General features: G+C 46.5%; 1 protein-coding gene across 3 annotated transcripts in view; it reads left to right on the top strand.

Moving 5' to 3' along the window:
* Positions 1-271: 271 nt before the first annotated feature.
* HTR1E (5-hydroxytryptamine receptor 1E) overlaps positions 272-11,594 on the top strand; it is a 28,295-nt gene continuing 16,972 nt past the window's right edge. The window contains exons 1-2 of one of the 3 annotated variants that reach the window (XR_014944874.1): positions 272-528; positions 1,209-2,095. The gene's annotated coding sequence lies outside the window, so the exon portion shown is untranslated. Of the gene's footprint in view, positions 529-1,208; positions 2,096-11,594 lie in introns of those variants that run through there. The other 2 variants (XM_015858969.3, XM_032443742.2) reach the window with 2 other exon arrangements.

Genomic DNA, 11,594 nt, shown 5'->3' with positions numbered 1-11,594 from the left:
ACAGGCACCGAAAGCCTCTCACTCCGTATCCTCACCCAGCCCGCAGCCGACGCTACAAGCACAGGAGCTCCCCGCAGACCATCCCGACCCAGCACCTCCCCCGGCAGCCGCAGCTCCGAGCGCCGCGGGGGTCACCGCGCCACGGGGGGCTCCGTGGGGCTGAGCCCGGCGCGGCGACTCCGGCAACAGCAGCCGCTCCCCCCGTCCCCGCGGTGCGGAGCGGAGCAGGCGGCGCTGCCCCCTGGTGGGCGCGGAGCAGCGCGGGGGCGGCGCCGTGCCCCCGCCGGAGCGGAGCGGAGCAGGAGCGGAGCCGCATCAGCCTCCCCGCGGCCCGGCCTCCCCCCCCATCCCCCCGCCCGAAGTGACCGTGCGCGGAGTCCCGTCCCCCTCCTCTTTCGGATAAAGCCCACGGCCGGGGGGGGGGCTGCGTGGCACTCGCTGCTGCCGCGCTGAGGGCTGGCCGGGGTCCCCCCACGGGCAGCGACCCCCCGCCCCGGTGCCGCCGGAGCAGCCGCCGCCGGAGCACAGGTGAGTGCCCGGGCTGCGGGGGGTGTGGGGCTGCCTCGAGGGGACGAACCCCTCCCGCACCGCGCGCTGCTTCCCTGCGAGTTACTTCGGAGTTTTCCTCCCTGGGCTCGTGGCTCTTCCGCGGGTATCCCCGAGGGGACCGTGCCGAGGGATGCTCCGAGCGGGGGCGGGCGGCGCTGCCCCGTGGTGCCGCTCGGCAGCGGGGCATCCCCGGCGTTGTCTGCCGTGCGGGGAGTCCGTCTGTGAAACGCATCGCCCCTGTCTTTGAACGGGTGGGAAGAGCTGGTCTGTGCCTTGCGCTTCACGTTCCAGGTTAGGAGCTGAAGGACGTGCAGTGCACCAAAACCGTCGGTGATTCTCGGTGCTGCATGAGATTTGTCGAGCTTCTCGCTCCGTGCTCCAGGAAGGTGAACAGCTGTTGGGCTGCCTGCCCACCTGCCGGTCCTCTGCCCCGGGTGTGCAGCACGAGTAGGGGACCGCTCCTCAGGGGTCAGGGGTGGGGGTCCTCGGATGTGTGCATGGGGCAGAGGGCACAGCTGAGAGGGCACAGAGCTCCATCCTTTTATTCTCTCAAATCCCACGGTTTGGGTCCACACCCAAAAGCACGGGGCATTTCATCTGCCTTTGCAGATTTCCTGGTGGCTGGGAGTCTTACTGAAATTTTCTCCTGACATTTTCAGTTTTTAAAGAGCAAAGCTGGAATGGGGATAAGCCACACGTTCCAAAAACTGAGCCTCTAGGTGGGAAAAGGATAAAATAATCCACCAGATACTGCGACTCCAATGATGTGAGAACCGCACTACTTTCCCACGGAGAAGCACTTACGTATGGCTTCCATCCAGCAAAGGGCGTGTTTCGTTCTGGTGAGGGCTTCGGTGCTGTTTGCTCCAGTGGAATTTCTCAGTGGCTGAAGGGGAACGCGTGCTGGCTGCTGTGCTTTGAGAAAGCAGGGCGTAAGTCCTGCTCTGAAAAGCATCCACGCGGCGACTCGGGTTCATTGAGAAGCTCCAGGCAGAGCGAGGCGGGGGAGTGGTGCGCCGAGCGGCACCGCCAGCTCCGGCACAGGAGCTGGGAGTCGTCCCGGTGATCACACACACTGTGCCGGCGTCCTGGAAATGCAAACAGCCCCGTGGAACCAAGTGCCGTGAGGGAGCGGGGGCTGCTTTCAGCTGTCTGTGCCCTTCAGTCATCTCAGACTTTGGGACCTGCAGCTCTGACATCTGCTATTTGGTAAAATGATGATCTGCAATTATTCCACGAGCACCAAACGCATGGGTGATTGTCAAGAACCAAGGCAATTTTGAGCATTATTAAAAGAGAGTGTTATATCATTAAAATGTCCAGAGAGTAGCATTTAGTTCTGAACAGCTTGATTCTTCTGCAGGGAACTCTGTCATTCCATTAAAAATAAGATAAAACTGTACTTCACTGTTCCCTGCCTTTCCCCTGCTGACAAAGTGTGGTACATGCTGAAGCCAGCCGTGCTCTTTATCTTTCTTTTCCTGTCGGGAAGTAGATGAGCACACCTGTGTTTGTACTTAAGAGCTCCAAGAAAAGTTATGAAGCACTCCTGCTTGTATTGTGTTGTGCCTGTATGTAGCAGCCACAGGAGCACTGAGGCGCAGCAGCGGTAGAGCTGGTTTAGCAGCTCTCAGCTTTAGCTTGTTGCTGATGATGACATGACTTGAAGTCTTTGTTTCTTCATAGAACCATAGAATCGCATGAGTTGGAAGGGACCCTCAAAGGTCATTTAGTCCAAGGTCACCTACAGCTACATCAGGTTGTTTGGGAGCCTGATCCAGCCTCATCTTGAATGTCTCCACATCTACCACCTCTCTGAGCAAGGTGTTCCACTGCCTCACCACTCTTACTGTAAAAAACTTCTTCCTTATATCCAGTCTAAATCTCCCCTCTTATAGTTTGAATCTGTTTCCCCTTGTCTTGTCACAGCAGACTCTGTGAAAATGTCTGTCCCCTTCTTTCTCATAGCCCCCCTTCAGATACTGAAAGGTTGCTCTCAGGTCTCCCTGGGGTCCTTTCTTTCTCAATCTGAACGGCTCCAGCTCCCTCAGCCTGCCCTCATAAGAGAGGTGTTTCTGTACCTTAGCAGAATCACCTTCTTCGATCTGCTGGCCAAGCTTCTTTTGATGCAACCCAGGATACAGTTGTCTTTCTGGGCTATGAGGGCAGCCCAGCTTCCCATCCGCCAGCACCTCCAGCTCCTTCTCAACAGGACTGTGCTCAATCTTTTCATCCCACAGCTTGTATTGATAGTTTGAGTTTCCACAACCCAGGTGCAACACCTTGCACTTGTCTTTGCTGAACCTCATGAGGTTCTCCTGGGCACCCTGCTTAAGCCCATCTAGATCCCTCTAGATGGCATCCCGTCCCTCAGGCATATTCACTGAACCCCAGAATCTTGATGTCAACTGTAAACTTGCTGACAGTGCACTCGATCCCACTGTCAATGTAAAACCACCTCTCCTGTAAAAAACACCAGCTTCACCAGCTGGCCACCAAAAGGGAATGAATGTTTGGTTTAAGCCTCACATTCCTTTTATCCTGAAATCTGCTCTCCAGGATGTGGAACAGGGACGTGGCAATTGCACCAGCTCAGACTGAAGGGTTTGGGTTTGGCATCACCTACAAGAGTGATGTGTTTGAAACACACGGATTGCTTCCAGGCAGCAGTCTTGTATATTAAAAAAGGGAAAGATCTCACAGCAAACAGTGAGAAGGGCTCTAATTCGGTTCAAAGCTATTTGAAGAGCCATTAATCAAACACTGAGAAGACACCACGATAAAGTAAAAGGTCACCATGCCAACCCCTTCTCTGTGTCATTATATTAAGTCTATTAGACTAATCCCTGGCCTAGCTTGACTGAAAATATCATTTGGGCTCTTTTTAATCAAGTGACCGATATATTAAACAGGCTGTACCTGTTCTCCACACGCTTACTAATGTAAATGCATCTGCTTGCGAGCAGCCCTCAGGAGTTCAGATGGTTTGACTCATGTGAGGTCAGCCTCCCCCTTTCCAGCCCAACATCTGCCCTTTGACTCCTGTTTGGGAACTGAATTTTATTCTATATTTACAAACACAAATAATAAAAATTTTAAAAAATCAAGAAAGAAAAAGAGAATGAAAAAGGTATTTATAGAGCAAACAACCACACATTAATTTACTTTCAGCTACACATATTCCTCTCCACAAGTGGAATTAGATAGCCTTTCCCATTACATTACTATTGGTTTTGATATATGTTTTTCTCCCAAGCAGCCCTGGCAAGTCTCTCCCCAGTCAGCAGTTGCTACCTCTCCTACTCCTTCTCTTCACATGTTGAAATATCCAAGGATGAGTTCAGTGTAGCTTTTACTAAAGAGGAGCATGCAAATGGGGGCCCACGTAACAAAATACTCCTGAAATGCGCTCCGTGGGCTGGGTCCTGTTCTTATTCTGTCTCCGAGTGTCTTTCCTGTAGGAGAGGAAATTGAAGACAAGCACATCGATTGAAAGATACCATTCAGAAAGAGATTTATGATCCCTTCTCATCAGGGATGCTTATGTGGGATTATTTCTGCCTGAAAGCACTGACTCAGAGCTCACATGTAAATTGCCAGTGTAATTCCACTATTCTGTGTTTTGCAGAATTGAATGTTTTGTGCCTTGCTTCAAGTGTTTTCTTGATGAAAGTCTCGCTTTTCTCCTAGAGAGAGCTTTGTAGGCAGCTGAGATGTAACCACATCTTCTGAGCTGCATACAGGCAGTGACTGCCCATCAAATGGATAATACCTTAATTCTGAAACAGGCAGCTTCACATCAACACCTCTGTGTTCTTGCAGCAGTTCTTTTGCATGGTATCATCTCTTCCCACATGTGTAAGTTTAGTGTGAAGGGAAATACTTAAAACTTAGCATCTTTCTTATAGAATGTTAGAGTCACAGAATCATTAAGGTTGGAAAAGGCCGCTATGATCACCTGGTCAAACTACTGACCCATCCCCCTCCATGCCCACCAACCGTGTCCCTCAGTGCCACATCCACATGGTTCTTGAGCACCTCCAGGGATGGGGACTCCACCAGCTCCCTGGGCAGCCTGTGCCACTGCTTTGCAACTCATTCAAAAAAGAAATTGTTCCTAATATCCAGCCTGAACCTCCCTTGGAGGTACCTGAACATCACGTTGTTGGTTCTTTGCACAAAATGAAAGATGAATGCCCAGAAAGAACTGGTCATGGGAGTGGGAGATGACAATATACAGGCATGATTCACTCAAATTTACATAGGCAATAATTTAATTTTGATCCATATTCTGAGAAACTTTATTGTAACACTGAAATACCAGAACAAAGCACTTCTCTTAGTGCTGAAATAGGATAGATTCAGTAATCAGTTCTCAGTTTGGAAACTGAGAGGTCTGACAAGAGTTGTGCAAACAGGTGCATGCACTGTTGCTTGGCAAGATATTTTCCAGTTGATTATCCCAAACTCCCTGGAATCAAAGCAGCACATGCCTGCCTTTATGGGATGAAGTGGTCCAGATAGGTGCATCCCCTCTGCTTGCTGTGACGCTCAAACAGCTTTTGTGTGATTTCTGCCTTCCTGAGTTGTGGAAGTCAAGCATCCACCTTTCTCTTTTCACCACAACTGATGTCTGTGTTGCTGTTGTATTTTATCTCCAAGCACAGAGTAGCCAAAAGGTCTTATGGAGCTGTAAATATTTGATGAAGCTGCTGACTGGAGCTTTGTACAATATGAAAGCAAACTCCACCTCAGGCTGCCCAGGGCCCCATCCAGCCTGGCCTTAAGCATCTCTAGGGATGGTGCATCTATAGATTCTCTGGGCAGCTGTTCCAGCGCCTCACTGCCCTCTGAGTGAAGAATCTCCCCCTAAAACCTAATCTAAATCTCCCCTCTTTTTGTTTAAAACCACTGCCCCTCTTACAGATAAGAAGAAAACAACAAAAATTGTAGAAATAGGAAATTCTGCTCCCACTCACAGAGAAGTTTGGAAATCTCAACGTTTAATTTTCTCATAATCATTAAAAAGGTGTAACAAGCCTTGGATTTAACACATTGGTGGGAAGGTCTGTGTCCTGAAGAGCTTTAGGTGAATGCAGCCCTTCTCTTTTCCCTAAGGGCTCAGAAGTATTAGAAAAACAGGGAGAAACCTTCCCTTGACAGCAGTGGGTGCCAGATTTAGCACTTTGTAGTTCTGTTGTCACAAAAAAATGATACAGTATTTAGTATAAAAATATCAGTTTTTCATAACTGTTGCTTACATCTAGAGCATGAGACAATCTAGTTGCCAGGTCCAGAGGAGAGATGAGAACTCAGTCCATTCACCACATGTGCTTTTGGGCTTCATCCACATCCCTTGGGCACCATAGATAACCTCTGAAGCTAACATATATATGGGAACCGCTAAGAGCATCAATATATCATTGATATATAATCAGATAGGGGCAAAAATGTTACTTTAATGTCTTCCATGCCTTGTTAAAGAGTTTATCTTTTCTTAAACTAGATTTCTTTAGTTTGGTAAGGCATTTTTCCAAGGAACCCACTGTTAATGCTATCTTCTGGTTTCTCTATACTTTGAGGAAGTGGGCAGATGTGGATATAACTAAGAGAAGGCTCTTTTCCAACCTATAGATATGTGAAGGAGTTTTTCGAGGCCACATCCACCCTGGCCATCCCTTGTCATTGCTCCTGCCTGTGTACCAGAGGAGAACTGGAATGATGGGGGCATTGCAGGGCTGGTTCCTGAGCAACCAGAGCCAGGTGATGGAAAGCAAACTGAGATTTGCATCCTTGATCTAAACAGCTTCCCACAGTGAAGGAATTTGAGTAGCATCCTCCTCCCATGCTTTCTGAACCCTGGACTGTGAACACAGAACCATAGAATTGCAGAATCACAGAATCACAGAATATCCTGTGTTGGAATATAGAAAATTTAATGGACCAGTTCCTGTCCTGGCCATACAGTTGTGCCCCAGGATCAGCCAGTAGCACTGGAACAAGCAGTAGATCTACTACCATGAAGCCTCTGTTAATTGGACATCAAATATAAATGTATGAGTTGGTAAAAAATGCAGAGGCTGGCATTCACCTCTTCTCTTGGTTTAAATTTTACAGTGCAGCTTAATTTGATCTTCTCTTTTTTATTTGATAGTCTGTAGCACATTCTAAACAACCCCTCCATAAAATGTTCTTGCAAGGTTAAGAGCCGTAGCAAAATAGTCCTTATTGATGGCTAGATTTATACCTGAGAAGCCTGCAGGCAGCGTACTGTGAGCTGTGTGATGATTTTAATGTGAGGGTGGCATTTGCATGGATACGATTTCCATGATTTCATAACCAATCTATTGTTTTCTAACCAAGCACACAATGGGAATTATTCAAGAGAAAGAGATTATAGCTCTTTCAATAACTGTACTTTGGAAGCAGGTAATCTCTCTCTTAATTCATGTATTTAATTTCTGATACTATTGATACTACAATGTGTTTTCAGAAAAACACATTTTTTCTGTGGAACTGTTTTTTAAAAATATGTTCTTTTAAATACTATTTTCAGCAGGCAAAGTCATTTTATTTTGACAATCCAAAGTATAACGCCTTTATATCATTTGTTCAACAATAAATATCTTAATGGACCTTTTAATGGAGCAACATTTAAATAATTTCACTATCTAGTATAGCAGTACCAACGCTGATCTAATTTTGGGCTGTATTAGAATACTTTAAGCTGTTCCATGAGGTAGGAAATCTTGTATACGTGCTTGAAGCTTTGTGTATTACAAAGCTGAGCAATACTGTGGGATCTTGAAAATGATCCTGAAAATCAATTGTTCTGACTTCTCAATTACGCTGGAATGGTTTGGTTTTTTTTTTTTTGGCAGACAAATACACTCATTTTTGTTTGTTTGTTTGTTTTAAAAATGTTATTATGATGTCAAAAGAGAGCTTGAAGTGTCCAAGTCTTGTAAAAGCCGGCCTTGGATGGTGCAGCCAGATGATGGGAAGATAATCATCAACAAGCTACGCGCATCATGAAGTGCCACATCCTGGCTATCTGCCCAACCTGACATGTTGGGGTTAATATGCCAGCAGTTACTTGATGGCTTCTTGAGCTTTGAACCACCTCAGTACTGATAAAGTATTGATCTTCCTCATTTTCCCCAAGTCTGCTGGTGCCTTGTCACACTTCTTGAGAATTTCACTTTTTCAAGCATCACACAAATGCCATCTTGCTCTTCACGGAGGCTACAAGTACTCCCACTTTGGCGTGGAGAACAATAAGACATTTAATGTCCCTCTAACTGGCTCTTAGCAATTAAACATATTTCCTCTTTGCGGATGTTAATAAATGGTCTGACAAAGCTTTGGCAGAGTGGCACATTGTCTGAAAACTGTTCATCCTTCTTTTCTCTCATTCTTTGCAATGTAATCAAGGAAGCACCATAGAGAAGCACGCAAGAGGAGAGTGAACATCAAATAAGAGAATATTACTGGAAAAGCGTGGAGCTGTTGCAGGCTCTGTGCCTATCTCCCTTACTTTCAGGTGATGCTTTCTCTTGAATCTGCCTCTCAGACAACTTTAGCACTTACTTTTCTTGGCACTTCAAGGTTTATAGGCTAAGATGAGAATCTTTTAGTCTGGGAGCCAGGAGCAGATAGAAAACCGTAGCAATGTCTAACATCTGGAGGGAGAGCACAACCGCCCTGTCTTGAGCTAACATCAGTGGGACAGAAGGGGAGAAGCTTTCTCACAAGCAAGGAGGGCTTCCCTTCAAGCTCCTGTTCTTGGCACAATGCAGGACCCCTGCCAGCTCCATGCAGGAGTGTAGGACAGGATCTTTGCTCTCCATCCCAGCAGTGTACTCACACCAACACCCACCAGTAGAGAAGGAACGCCCAACTCCTTGGGCTCCACATGGTGACCTGCTTGTAGCACCTGGATGCTGAGATGTTTGCAGTGGAAGTGTTCTCAGGCAGGGGACTGAGAAGTTCCAGGAGTGGTTTCCTGTGAGCAAGACAAGGCTGAACTCACTTTCTTCTATATGCATGCTCCCTAAAAATGAATTTAAAGAAATTGTCCGGAAGCTTTGACACCCTCTGTTGATTTAAAGACATGAAATTCAGTTAATGTAAACTCTCGTATGGCTGGTTTTGCTATATCCCTCAATTCCCAGCAGAAATTAAGCACAGGAGCTGGGATTCAGATGTCTAAGATTAATAGCTTTGCTCAGGTATCGAAGCAGTGACAAAATGGAAAGTTCTCCCTAGCAGAAAAAGTAATTAGCCCCTTTCAGATCTTCAATTTTACACTAGCTTAGCATCAATTATTCTCCGTTGGGAATGTTACATCTTAACAGGGCTCATTGTAATATCATCCTTTCTGAGTCGTAATTGTTAGATAGATGGCCTCTTCAAATCATTGTCTTGCTGCACTGAGAATTTTAACATTTCAGCCTCCTACTTATCAACTGATACTGCTTACGCTGACTTCAGTGCCTGAACAATTCCAGTACTCTCAAGTGTTTGGAAATCAGCTCTTCACTACCTACTCCCACCCCACCAAATTTTGGCAGTAGTTTGCAGAGAAAAGAAGCTGTGTTTCCGAGAAAAAGGTATTGTTACACTTGAAGTTAAAATACTCAGTGTGGAGAAAACATGTCAAAATAATGTGGTGAATCTGTGAGGCTGGATCTGTGGGGAGAAAAGGTAGCTCCACTGTGTTTATTTCAGCTTAATAAGGAAATCCTCTCAGCCCTGGGTCTCTCAGCTCCTTCTGGTCAAAGCAGTTCTTCAGAAAGCACCAGGCCATCATAGGGTGCTTCCAGTTGTGTGAAACTCGCAAACATGAAAGTGCACAAGTGAGAAATACTATGTATTTTTAAAAGCTGAGCTGTTGTTGGGGTGTGCATTTCTTCTAGAGTTGCAGAGAGCCTGGTACACTCTGTGCCACTTGGTTTTCTCAGGCCAAGGAGATCCTTCGTCTGCAGTGCCATTTGTAGCACAACCTCACAGCCAGTTGCTCTTTGTTGCTCTATGCAAGTCATACCTCTGTTGAATTGCTCTCTTCCATTTTCTTATCTAACATCCAAAATCCCATGTCCAGTTTAACATTGTGTGTTTGAGGCTGTTAGAAAACAGTTAAGGAGACTAGGTTGTGCAGCTGTGTAGTCACACAGGTCTCACATAGGTCTGATAATCAGCCTCTATGCACAGCTCCAAATTATTCTGAGTAGAGGATTGTTGAAAACAAGCAGAAAAAGAAGTAAATAAATTGTAAGCTGTGTGTAAATCCTTACCTGTGCCTTCAGACTGGGACACTGTGGGTAAACATCTCTGAGTAAAGCTGTTCTAAATTAAACAAATCACTGCCTTTGGTGGGCATAATACGACTCTGGCAATAAAAGCTATTTAAAATCCCATGGAGACAACTGAAGCCCTAATCCAGTGCACAGCAGGCCTAGTGTGTGCTGTTGCTAGCAGAACTGACAGATGTTTGCTGCTCTGGCCTACCAGTGCCTGTTGTTCACTGCCCAGAGCAGAGTGCCAGCTCTCCGCTCATCTGACACCTTGGGCTGTAGTGGGATACAGTTATGTCACTACTGGGACATGGAGATGAGGTGTGGTGAGGGCACCACAGCTGGACAACATTCAGATCAGAGCAGAGATGCTGGGAAGGGTCAGGAAGCTGGGTATTGCTGAAGGACTCACGAGAGCTGCTGGGCTCAGTGGGGAAGCTGTGCTACTCTGCACAGGCAAAGGGCTCCAGCAGAGTTGTTTGCTGCTGGGGCTGGTACCCAGCCAGCTCTGTTGCCACTAGCTGAAATTAAATAGCTCATTTGAAACCAGTTTTGCTGAGTGTTTTAACTTGATTGTTTGAAGCATTTCTAATAATTGCGTTGTAAACCTCATCTTCATTTATGAGTTTCTCTTTGCAAAATGTTGCCAATCGCAGGTCACCTTTGAGATGGAAGCATCTTAGCATCTGTTGCAAAAGCTTCTTAAGAGTAATTCAAGCCTTACACTGTCACCAGATCATTTCATGCACTAATGCATCGGGAGTGTCAAACTGTGCCGATAATAGTGGAGTTTTCATTCTGCCCCTGCTTATTCCTGTTCAGATACAATTAAGGCAAGAAGTGTCTTAGGGGTGCTTGATCACATGTATTAAATTAGCTCCCTTTTTGTCTCCTAAAGCAAATGCATTCAGAACTGTAAGGTCTCTGGGAAAAGACCAGGGCTTCTGTCTCTTAGGGCAGCATCTCACCAGCTTGCCTCATGGCTGCAGCCTATGGATGTTGGCCAATGGTTGTGGAGGGCAGTTTACCAGATGAATATGCACCTAATCTTTGGCACAGGACCAGCTCCAGAAACTACCTCTAGGAGGACTGCCCTGTTTAATGGTAGGCCTTGGCTTTAGGCTTTCTGAACTTAAGTTTGTACCAAAGGAAGATTCCAATCCAGCAAAGTCCTGGAAAAAAAACAGAGACTGGGGGAATTTAAAACTTTTGTTGAGACTCCCAGTATTTGCTAACAAATGGAAATCCTTTCCACTGGCGCCCAAGAGCTGTAAGAAAGCATGTGGGGTTGAAATCAAGAAGACAATGTGTTTGTGTATCAGTGAACCTGAGGCAATGTGACACCAAAGCTGCTACCCGGCATAGGGAAGAGCAAGGCATCTTACACAAAATTCTGCTAAGAACATCCAGGGTATGCAGGAGGTCAACCCTAGGGCAGAATTCCATCTTGAGTATATTTTGCACTGTGCTAATGAGGAACCAGAAGGATTTAGCAGTATTCAGTGGGGCTCTGATCACACCTGAGGCACCCAAAAGATAAATTCAGTCATTCTCTGAAGGCTGCAGTATGACGGAGACCAGGCACTCCTGTTATAGGGTGACTTGATCCCAGGCTACTTAACAAGCAGCCATTTCAGTTATTCCCACCATGCAGATGGAGTAATTTAGGCAGTGCCCCTTGCTTGCTGATCACCCCTGCAAACCAAGCTGCTTTTGACTGTGCATGTGAGAGTGTTTTCAGATGCCCAA

Source organism: Coturnix japonica, chromosome 3 (assembly GCF_054131305.1).
Source record: "Coturnix japonica strain WE chromosome 3, WE-NBRP24, whole genome shotgun sequence".
Classification (NCBI taxonomy): domain Eukaryota; kingdom Metazoa; phylum Chordata; class Aves; order Galliformes; family Phasianidae; genus Coturnix; species Coturnix japonica.
The sequence above is the reverse complement of the archived record's forward strand: the minus strand, read 5'-3'. Positions and strand labels throughout refer to the sequence as shown.